Here is a 12454-nt window from a genome sequence, read left to right on the forward strand (position 1 = left end):
AGAATCACATCAGACCATCCAGCCTCGGCCATCCAGCTCACCAAGCAACTGATGAATATATGAAATATTCCTATCGCCATTCCCACTCCTTTTCTATTGCTCAAAAATGTTTCTATTCTATCTTCTTTTCCATCTGAAGAACTGAGTCTTGGTTAAGATCGTGGCTACTACAATTTCATGGAGGAAGCTCCAGATCCTGACAGTACTCTTTTTGATAACTTGTTGTAATTATCACGTCTGCATTTTTATTATTATTTGAAGCTTGTTTCGTCTCTTCACACAAACTTGAAGAACCCAGCGTCAATGTCAGTCTCACCACAGAAAAATATCTTCTCAAGATTCTCAGTATCTCAAAGAGATTTCCTCATCGCAGAGTCTTCTACTCGTTGTAATGTGACTTTATTTAATCTTCCAAGATTCTTAGTTTTACAGACAAAGTGCATGTGAAGAGTATTTGGAACTGCTGAGCACAATCTCACTATAATGTGTCTCCCATTAGAGGCAGCGATAACGAGGAATTGTCTCTCAAAGGTCAGTGAGGCTGTAGAATTCTTCAATGTAGAAGGCTGTTGCAAATGATCATCATGTATGTTATCGAGGCTTGTGGGAGACAGAAGGATGCGTGTTCGAGTATGATCAAATCAACCACTATCTCACTGGAAGGTGGAACAGTCTAGATAAACTAAGTTGTGTTATTCTGCTCCTACTTCTTATGGTTTAAAGAAAGAAATCTGATGAAGGTGAGGGAGAATAGTACATTTTGGCCGCAATGTAGTCTTAGTAGAGTTTCTATTCTCAATAACACTGGCCCAGGTATTAAAAACTAAATAGTCAAAATTATGAGTTTATTCCACTTATTTTCTTTACTTCTCATTTGACTCCTGGTCGCTGCAGTATTTGCTATGTATTAACCTGCTGCCCAGTCTAATCAGGATTGTTGTTGAAATAAAGGACATTTGATTTTGAAGACTTTTGCCTCGGACTCATCAGGGCATTTTTCACGAACATAAAGTATTGATTTAAATGTAAATTTGAGAGTTTTATTTGCCGTTTCATTACATTGTTTTTGTTACAGTAGGCTCACATAGGATACTGAGAGTGTAGAAAGTGGGTATTCAGCTCACTGAGTCTGCGCCAACCCTGTGAAGTGCAGAACACCCCTCCTCCCTATCATGCCATTTTCCACGGCTACTCCGTCTAACCTGCTCATTTCTGGACTTTGGGAGGATAGCAGTATGTCCAGATGAAACTCTGTAGACACTGGAAGTGTGCACACAATTGAATAGATAGTTGCTTGTGAATTCACTGATTTATCCAGGATTTCTGCTGCCTTTCAAGTCGAATATTTTACATCCATCCTGTTTAGTGAGAGTTCAACTTTCGCACTGTTTTTGTTATAAACGCACCGAACCGAGGTCACCATTAATCTATGTAGAGGTTTTTTTGGAGGGGCGGGGCTCAAGGGTGGAGGAGCGGGAAGTGGAAGAGATGGGGTGGAGGGCATCGTCGACCACGTCGGGGGGGAAATTGCGGTCCTTGAAGAAGGAGGCCATCTGGGTTGTACGTTTTTGGAACTGGTCCTCCTGGGAGCAGATGCGGCGGAAACGAAGGAATTGGGAGAATGGGATGGCGTTTTTACAAGGGGCAGGGTGGGAGGACAGAACCCCACTGGTCCTCACCTACCACCCCACCAATCTCCATGTACAGCGCATCATCCGCCGTCATTTCCGCCACCTCCAAACGGACCCCACCACCAAGGATATATTTCCCTTCCCTCCCCTATCAACATTCCGTAAAGACCACTCCCTCCGTGACTCCCTCGTCAGATCCACAACCACCACCAACCCAACCTCCACTCCCAGCACCTTCCCCTGCAACCGCCGGAGGTGCAAGACTTGTGCCCACACCTCCCCCCTCACCTCCCTCCAAGGCCCCATAGGAAACTTCCATATCCACCACAGATTCACCTGCACCTCCACACACATCATCTATTGCATCCTCTGCACCCGATGTGGCCTCCTCTATATTGGGGAGACAGGCCGCCTACTTGCGGAGCATTTCAGAGAACACCTCTGGGACACACGGACCAACTAACCCAACCACCCTGTGGCTCAACACTTCAACTCCCCCTCCCACTCCACCAAGGATGTGCAGGTCTTTGGACTCCTCCATCGCCAGACCACAACAATACAACGGTTGGAGGAAGAGCACCTCATCTTCCGCCTAGGAACCCTCCAACCACAAGGGATGAACTCGGATTTCACCAGTTTCCTCATTTCCCCTCCCCCCACCTTGTATCAGTCAAATCCCTCGAACTCAGCACCGCCTTCCTAACCTGCAATTTTCTTCCTGACCTCTCCGCCCCCACCCCAGTCTGACCTATCACCCTCACCTTGACCTCTTTCTACCTATCGCATTTCCGACGCCCCTCCCCCAAGTCCCTCCTCCCTACCTTTTATCTTAGCCTGCTGGACAAACTTTCCTCATTCCTGAAGAAGGAACACGGCAAGCTAGGCAATATCAGCAGATGGAGAAATCGACGTTTCATGTATCATCTTTCTTCAACGCTTGGGGTGGGTGTTCGGGGAGGTACAGATAAAGGGGTTGGAGAGGGCAGGTTGAGAATTGGCTTGCAGATGACGTGGTGGAGATTGGTACAATTGCAATATTTGAAATGCATCTGCATGGCTTCAAAAATAGGAAAGTTTTGAAAGTGTTTGGGCCAATTGCTGGCAAATGGGACTAGATTAATTTGTGTTATCCGGTCCACAAAGACGTGTTAGAGTGATGGGTCTCTTTCTGTATAGCACCATTCTAATGCTATGACAATTGTCAGATTGTCAGGTCAGTCCTTCTTTCCCCAAACAAAACAAAAACTCTTAATACCGTTGAGAGGCGCTCGTTTTGTGTTTTATCAAGAAATGGCTGATATAACATCAAACCATGGAGAGTGCATACATCGCAGAATTTGAACGCTGATTGTGAGGTAAGGAGACCCCCACAAGACCTTAAAGCTCAGAATCTCAAAACAGAGACTAGAATAACAGATGAATTGATGACTGCTGAAAAACTTTATTGAAAGTGCCATCATAAGGAGTAGGAATCTGGAAATGATTATAAGTCAATACTAATCTCACAACAGGAACCCACTGCCACTTGTAAATTGATCTATCCATTTTCCTATTCGATCAATAACCTCATTTCTCGGTGTCTTCTTTGCTCTAGTTCATTATAATAATTAAGTGTTTAAAGACAATGCTTCGAGAACACAGAGAGACAACTGAATACTCAGTGAATTGTCGATTTCTGGGAAGAGTGCGAAAATGACGCAAGTTTGAGAACACGTCGACAAATCATTGTAGAGGGCATAGAGATGACAAACTTTCTCAGTTGTAGTTTTGTGAATAAGGTAACAGACATTTAATGACGACTGTATAAACTAGAACTTTCTTAGAATGTCTACAACGTAGGAACAGGCCATTCAGCCCAACAACAATTCAATGAACAGTATCCCACTAAGATCCAATCTCTACCCTTGTTAATCTACATCACTAATGGCCACGTCATCTGTGCTGCACATTGTTGTAATGTGGGATGAAACCCCTGTAGAGCCGTGAAAATTCCAAACAGAATCTCACCCGAGATTGAAATCAAATCCCGATCCGTGGTGCTGTGAGACAGCACTGATTGCCATTGATTCACTATGCCGCCCTTCATCTGCATGATGGGCCAATATTTCTATTCGTTGCAATGCAGAATTGGTTGTCATGTTTAAATTCAACAGGTCACTAGATTAAACATGTACCTCTCACCCTCACAGCTAATATCATAGCGATCCTCATCTTTTTTCGCAGATCATGTGGTCTCTCTGGCTCCATCAGTCGTTATCTGGAGACCATGGCAGTGGCAATCTAATGGTCATTGTGCTCGACGTCATATTGAGATTCATTCCGATTGTTTAATGGGAGCAGTTTTATTTATTGTATTCCTTTCCTGTGTGTAATATCCACGCCATCCTGCTTTATGCAGCTACTGACTGTTCTGTCAGGTTCACCGTCACATTCACCTTTGATCGATTTGTGGCGATTTGTTGCCAGAAACAAAAACATGACTATTGCAATGACGAAACAGCAGCTGTGGTTCTGGGAACAGTAACTGCACTTAGCTGCTTAAAGAATATTTTCTGGTACTTCATGTATATTCTTCAGAGGGCTCGCTGGTTTTGTTCTCTAGAAGCAGGTGACATTGCTCTGGACAAGAATTGATTTTCTGCATTACATTCTGATCACATGTGTTCCATTTGTCTTGATCCTATTTCTGAATATTTTAACTGTCAGACACATTTTAATAACCAGTAGAGCCCGCAGAAGACTTTGGGCCCACAGAAGTGAGAAGAATTCCAAAGATCCAGAAGTGGAGAGTCGAAGGAAATCCATCATTTTACTATTTGTACTGTCGGCTAATTTTATGTTGTTGTGGACAATGTTAATGATCTATTCTGTATGGGAGCGAAAGTATTTATTCAGCGATGTATCATTTTGAATGTCTAACCTTGTACAAGAAATGGGTTTCATGCTGCAGCTCTTGAGTTGCTGCACAAACACTCTTATTTATGCTGTGACACAGACTATGTTCCGAAACCAGTTTAAACAGATGCTGAAATATCCTTTCACTCTTATGATGCAATATGCTCGATGTGGTGATGAGCTTCAAAAAACACAGAAAAAGATTGGACTGAGTCTAACTTGATCTTATAAATAAAACATTTCCAGTAGGTACTTCAAGCATCTCCCCAAGCCTCTCAATTGAATTTCTATGAGTCAATAGCTGTTGAGAAAATCCCAGGAGTTACAATTGATCAGGCACTTAACTGAGTCAATATTATTTATATTTTGGTTGCAATGTTATCAAGAGTCCCATGCATTCTATCAAAATGTGACGCACCCCCTGACTGCCTGACGTCCGACCACTCACTCCAAGGTGCCTCACTCATTGCGGGGACAAGTGCATTTTTAATAACACTCGGGAAGCTCAAAATAGCAAGAAGATCTGTTGCAGGGAGAAATGTCATAGGGGAATCTGAAGTCCTGCGCTCCTTCGCTCCTTCAGAGCTCTGTTTCACATATGTGTGAGAGACCAGAGATTACCCCGTATCCACCTTTGGGTTGGAGTAGAAATTCCCCCTTTTGACAGCTCAGTGCATGCTTTGGATTCCCCAGGGAAATGCAAACTTTTACTTCCGTTCGTGTTACAGTAATTGCAAGCAACATCGATGTCATTGTTAGGCATATACTCCGAACATAAATAAACAATTAAAAAGAAACGCAATCGATGATGGACAACTCTATAGATAGCCTAAGTTCCTCCTGCAATCTCAGAATGTTTGCAAGATATCTCCATCATGTGTGTTTGCGGTCTTACAAAGTTTCTTTCAGTTTTAGTCCTTCCGAGATGTTTGTCAGTTGCAACACTTTATTGATGAAAAACCTCACGAAGGACTATTACAAGTTCTGTACTAACTTGAGAATGGTAGATTAGAAAGGACATTAATTTATATCAATTGCTATAAATGTGATAAGATCAACACTGATATAATCAACAGCTGACAATTGGAGAACAGTAACTCTCTCACTTCAGCCTAAGGCAAAAAAGCAAGACTGTCTGACTTACAACTTTGTTTATGCTACTTACTTCCTGTAATTGGATTTTTAACTGAAGTTTCATTTGAAAATAAACCTTTGCTGTTCCCACTCAAAACACGTTCTATTACTAACTCTCTTTTCTGAATAAGGACATTGGTTCGAATTACACGCAAAAGAGTGAAATTCAACCACTTTACAACTTTCTCAAGCCATTAAATGAAACTCGTTAAGATTCCACAAATAATTAAAGCACAGCCATTTTGTATTTTATACTTTTAATTTTAATGTGCCTTAATCTTTGGATGTACGAATTTGTTCGAATTATCAAAATCTGAACTTAGGTTCCAATTGCTAATCTTTCCCTAATCGTGACTTCTGTTGCCTTGCCCATCCCACACCCACTTTCTGTGCGTTTGTTACTTTTTGATGTCGTATTCAGTATTTTACCTTTCCGAACAGTGCATTAGGATTTTGTATTGATGACAAACGTTTCCTTAAGGAATACAATTAACTTTTAGCTTGATTGTTGCCTTCGTAATTCTTCAATTATCACAACAGTTCTGAACAAGGCAGCATCAAACCGTTCTTTCTACCTTGCAGTAAATATCAAAGTTTGGACCACGGTTAAACTATGCCTTACAAAAACGCCCCTTTTCAAAATGCTTATATACTGACAACTGCCTGTTTGCGGAGAGCTGTTTGACCTCCATCATAATGCTTCATCTGGAGAATCTCATCTTATGGAATATATCTATATGAAGATAGCAAGTTTAGCTATGCACATTTGCTGTATGTAACTGACAGACCCTTTCAGCCATCTTGTGTTATTTGCAAAAAAACCAAGCGAACATATTGTCAACTTTAGTCTTAGGTCGCCACACCAGTACCCCATCCACAACACCATTGCACTATTGTCTGAAGTGTACAGAATATCCTGACAGAAGGGAACTAATGTTTACGGAGAATCAGGTTTTTGAAACCACTTAAATGAGAAGGGGAAATATATCAGTGAACGCTAATGATGGCAAGGTTACATCAAACACCATATTTTTCTGATGTGACATCCTATAACCACTCTCCAGTAATCAATGAATATAATTCCTGGAACACATCTACCAGCAGGGTTGTTCTGCAACATGTCGTCAAGAAAGACCAAATCCAACATTTTAAAGACAGGGAGCTTCTCTCTGCTTCTGAACACGCCCGATTAATATTCTCTACTTTACTCTTGATCTGAAACTGAATGCAAGACAAATATTACCACATAAATACAAAAGTGCAAAAGCAGTTCAGAGGCTTGGAAGACTTGTACGAGAACGTCAACATCTGACTCCCCAGACGCCATTCACTCTTTACAAGGTGCAACTCAGGATTACAGTGGAAAGCATCCGAATTGCCTGAGTTGGTGTAACTCCGCCAATGGTCTATTTCTGGAAAGATAGCCCACTTAATTGGCAAGACATCTGCAGTCCTTCACCCACTCCTCCACTGGTGCACAGTAGTGGCAGTGTGTACGGTCCACCAAGGATGCGGGATTTTAGACATAAGGAAAGACTAGAGAAATTCGGCTTGTTCGCCTCGTTGCAGAGAAGAGGTAACTTTATTGAGGTGTCGAAAATTATGAATAATTTTGGCGGGATAAAGAAGAATATTTAGTTTCAACCTGTTGATAGGTCAGTAAATAGGATTATAATTCCAAGCTTGTCAACAAGAGAGGTGGGAATGAGATAAGGATAAATCTCTTTAGGCCAAGAGTTGCTAGGATTTGCAATGTGCTTCTTAACAAATCATTCAAACTGTTGTGCCACCATTCGAAAATATTCACATAAATTTCCAGGTCCCTGTGCTTTTGTACTGCCCTGTTGTTGTACCATTAGGTGCTATTACTCAGAGTTATTAGGAATCGGAATGCAATTCCTGGGAGGGCAGTGGAGGTGGAGGAGATTTCAGAAGAGAGTTGCATGTATATTTGGAAGTGATGAATGGAGAGGATGACAGAGAGGCGGCTGCAGTATTGTACAAGCTGTGTACCCCTTTTAGGAGCCAGTACATAAACACTGGCTGAAATTGCTTCCTTGTGCACTGTAACACTTCTAAAATTCTCATTTTTTGTAGAGAGATTGGATCCAATGTGATTTTTGATTCCTCAGACAGACCTATGAATTTATGGAATAACCGACCACCAAAAACACCCTTCAGCCCTTCAGGTCTCTACTGCCAAACATGTACTAAAACCACATGAGCACACTTTGCCATACCAAGCCTATATCCTGCAATTTTTTTTTTAAATAGTTGTGGTCTTCCCGCCTCAGCTTGCCCTCCTGGGCAGAGCATTCCGGAACCCTATCATTCTCTGAAATAAAACGTATTCCCTCAGTCCCGCATATTACCCTGCCCATAACCACAAAATGAAACTTTATTTGTTCTTACTATCTTTGTTCTTGACAATCGGTTAAGTGAAGCAGTTACATCGTACCTACTCTGCCCGTGACTCTCATAATCAAATGAACCTCAAATAGGATTCATCTCTATCTGGTACAAATAAAACACCATGAGCTTAGCCAAACTCTATTCACACGTTAACCGCTCCATCCCATTTCATCTGTCAGTCTTTTTCCATGTGTGTGTGTGTGTGTGTGTGTGTGTGTGTGTGTGTGAGAGAGAGAGAGAGAGAGAAAGACTGGAAGAGAGAGAGAAAGAGAGAATAATGAGGCATATTCTGAACGAGTGAAATAAAACGTGATTAATCAAAAGCTCTCTGCCTGTCTGAGCACCAAGTACAGACATGCACAGTTAGTACAAATGACCTTGAATTTATTAAAAAGATTGGCTTCTTCCCTGATAATATACCGTAGCATTTTGAGTGTCTGTGTGTGTATCTATAAGTGTCTGAGTGTTTGTGTAGGCTAGAGGTTATTGAGGTGGACAACTCCCGAGCACCGGATGCGAGCGATCTAAGGTGGCTGAGGGAAGATAGAGAAGAAATAAACGGGGTCCTGTCAAATATCTTTGTAGCGTCCTTAAACACAGGTGAGGTGCCGGAGGACTGAAGGGTTGCTCATGGTGTCCCCCTGTACACGAAAGATAGTAGGGATGTTTTGGTTCACTACAGACCAGTGAGCCTGAGGGCAGTGCTGGGAAAGCTGCTGGGGAAGGTACTGAGGGAAAAAAATCTATTTATATTTAGAGGAGAATGGGTTTATGAGTGATAGGCAGCACGGATTTATGTGTGGACCGTGTGAGGGGGAGTGATCGTGCCTTACCAACTTAATAGAGTTCTTTGAGGAAGTGACCAAGTTGATAGATGAAGGAATGTCTGCAGTTGTCATACACATGAAGTTTTGTAAGGCGATTGAGAAGGTTTCCCATGGCAAACTAATGGAGAAAGTGAAGTCACATGGTGTGCAGCGTGTTCTAGTTGGTGGATAAAGAACTGGTTGAGCAACAGGAGACAGAGAGTAGTAGTTGAACAGAGTTTCTTGAAATGAAGAAAGGTGACCAGTGCTGTGCCACAGGGATCAGTGCTGTGACATCTGCTGTTTGTAATATGCAGAAATGATCCAGAAGAGGGCATTGTTGGTCTGATCAGTAAGTTTGCAGATGATACGAAGATTGGTGGAATAGCAGGAAGCATAGTGGACTGTCAAAGAATACAGGAGAATATAGATAGCTTGAAGAGTTGGACGGAGAAGAGGCAGTTGGAGTTCAATCCAGGCAAATGTGAGTTGACACATTTTGGGATGTCTAATTTTAGAGTGAATTATACATTAAACGGAAGAGCCTTGGGAAAAGTTGATGAGCAGAGATGTCTAGGATTTCAGGTCCATTGTACAATGAAGATTGCTGCAGAGATGGATAGAGTGGTCAAGAAGGCAGATGGTATGCTTGCCTTTATTGGACGGACTATTGAGTATAAGAGCTGGCAGGTCATGTTAAAATTGTACGCATTGTTTCGGCCGCATTTAGAATACTTTGTACAGTTCTTGTCGTCACTTTACCAAAAGGAGGTGGACGCTATGGAGAGGGTGTAGAGAAGATTTACGAGGATGTTGCCTGGTATGGAAGGGAGGTATGAAGAGAGGTTAGGTTAGGTTTGTTTTCATTACAAAAAAAGGAAAATGAGCAGGGACCTGATTGCCGTCTACAAAATCACCAAGGGTACAGATAGGGTAGATAGAGAAAAGCTTTTTCACAGAGTGAAGGATTCAATAACGAGAGGTCAAGCTTTCAAGGTGAGAGGTGAAATGCTTATGGGGAATTCACGCGGCAAATACTTTACACCGAGTTTGATAGGTGCCTGGAACGGGTTGCCAACAGAGGTAGTAGAAGCAGACAAATTAGATTCATTCAAGATGTCCCTGGACAGATGCATGACTAGATGGGGAGCCGAGGGATACATATGCTTAAGGACTAAGCGACACGTTTAGACAGTAGATTTGGATCAGCTCGGGCTTGGAGGGCTGAAAGCCCTGTTCCTGGACTGTGAATATTCTTTGTTCATTGTATATTTGATGTTATATACGTTCATACTACTATGTTTTCTCTGTCTGTGTATGCGTGTGTGTCCCTGTATGTGTCTGCGTCTCTGTTCGTGTGCATGCGTGTGTGTGAGAGTGATAACCTGCCTGCAATGGGACACAATTTGAATTAATGAATGAAAACATGGTTGATCAGAGGCAGAGAGTCTCTCTCTCTCTTTCTGTCTCTCTCTCTGACATTTCTCCTATAATAATCTGTGTTACCTTTTATATGCCTAGGAGTGTTTATGAGGATGTTATAATTACTTGGAACAGCGTCATTCAGTTGCGATAGGCCTGATTGGGTTTTCAGATAGGTCAAGTTATTCTAAATTCGGGTCGTGTTTCATTCAGTAGTCTGTAAATGTTTTGATTACACCTGTGTGGCTGAGCCAGCTGCATCACTCCTGGAACATCCCATTTACAACTGATTATAGTAACTAAAATAAGTTAGGCCCCAGGTACATTTTTGAAATGTTTTGAGGTGGTTTGGCCTTGTCCATAATATAGACAATGAGAGAAAAACCGCTGTCCGATTACAGTTTAGCTTGAGGGAATAAATAGCTATTAATGGGGTTATGGGCCAGACCAGACATCCTATTGTGTGCAGTTTTGGTCGCCATACTATAGGAAGGATGTGGAGGCACTGGAACGGGTGCAAAGGATGTTTACCAGGATGTTGCCTGGTATGGGTAGGAAGATCGTATGAGGAAAGGCTGAGGCACTTGGGGCTGTTTTCATTGGAGAAAAGAAGGTTTAGGGTGACTTGATAGAGGTGTACAAGATGATTAGGGGTTTAGATAGGGTTGACCATGAGAACCTTTTTCCACGTATGGAGTCAGCTATTACGAGGGGGCATAGCTTTAAATTAAGGGGTGGTAGGTATAGGACAGATGTTCGGGGTAGATTCTTTACTCAGCGAGTCGTGAGTTCATGGAATGGCCTGCCAGTAGCAGTGGTGGACTCTCCCTCTTTATGGGCATTTAAACGGGCATTGGATAGGCATATGGAGGATAGTGGGCTAGGATCGGCGCAACATCGAGGGCCAAGTGGCCTGTACTGCGCTGTATTTTTCTATGTTCTATGTTCTAAAAATCTTTAGCAAGTTAGTCCACACATTTTCGCATTTTAAAACCGGTGTTCAAGATGCAACGAGACTGCTGAAACTACTCGATGTTAACCAAAGCACAATTTTCTTAGACACTGTCGTAAAAATAAAATCAAAGGATGAGGATTGGAAACATTAACAGAATTACTGAAATTGCAACTGTGACTAATCACCTGTTCCAATATAGAACCATCCTCTAAACAAATGGCAAATAAAGGAAAATTCAGACGCAGTTTGTACCATACATACTCCAATGCAGGAGAGAAAACATTATGTGAAAATTTAAACAGATAAGCAGCTAAGAGTCATTGAATGAAGCATCCCACTGTTTTGTGAACCCCCAGTAGTTTTTCCCTCGGTCTAGACTTAGAAAGCAGAAAGGAACTAAAAAACCCGGTCTGTTCCATTGTTCCAACTTTTAAAACAAACTCAAAACTTCACAAGCAGTGTTCATGAATACTCTTCAGTGGCCAGGTCTGAACTTCTCATTCAACTTCTCTCTGAAAAGAAACCAGGACAAAATAACCTGTCAAACCACAACATCGATACAATGTACTAACAATGGGCAGTGTGTGGTATTGGTTCATGTAATGACTAGACTTGGTGTGTGGGTTTGAGCAAAAGCATAGGGGAAGGTGCTAGAGCGCTAAAATTGATGAGCTCCATATTCAGCTGCAGGGTTCGCAAGTGGAAAATGAGGTGCTGATTTTATAACTTGTGCTGAGTTTCACTGCCGCAAGCCTCAGATGGAGATGTTTGCCAGAGAATACGGTGGTGTGTTGAATTGAAAAGCCACAGGGTGGTCTCTGTGGACAGAATGTAGTGGGGCAACGAAGTGGTCACATGACCTGTGTTTAAGTTCCCCCTGGGTGGAGGGCACGGCATTGCAATCAGTGAATAGAGTAGACTAGATACAGTGAAGTGCAGATAAAACCCTGAATGATACCTTGGAGTGTGAAGAGTGAGGGAGTAAACAGGCAAGATTTATAGAATCTCCAAATCTACAGAATGTGCCATGAGACTGTGGCGCCGTGTTGCTTACACGCTAACTTTCTGATTTCCAAAGCAGATATGAAATGGGTATTCCAGGTATGGTGCAGCTGGTCAAAACACTCGGCTTAAAACAAAACAGAATTCATTTTAACACTGCAGTCGAAAGACGAACCAAAGATAATGGAAAAGAGAAA

This window comes from Chiloscyllium plagiosum, unplaced genomic scaffold, assembly GCF_037043375.1.
Source record: "Chiloscyllium plagiosum isolate Xiang-an unplaced genomic scaffold, Cpla_swu_hap1 HiC_scaffold_41, whole genome shotgun sequence".
Classification (NCBI taxonomy): Eukaryota; Metazoa; Chordata; class Chondrichthyes; order Orectolobiformes; family Hemiscylliidae; genus Chiloscyllium; species Chiloscyllium plagiosum.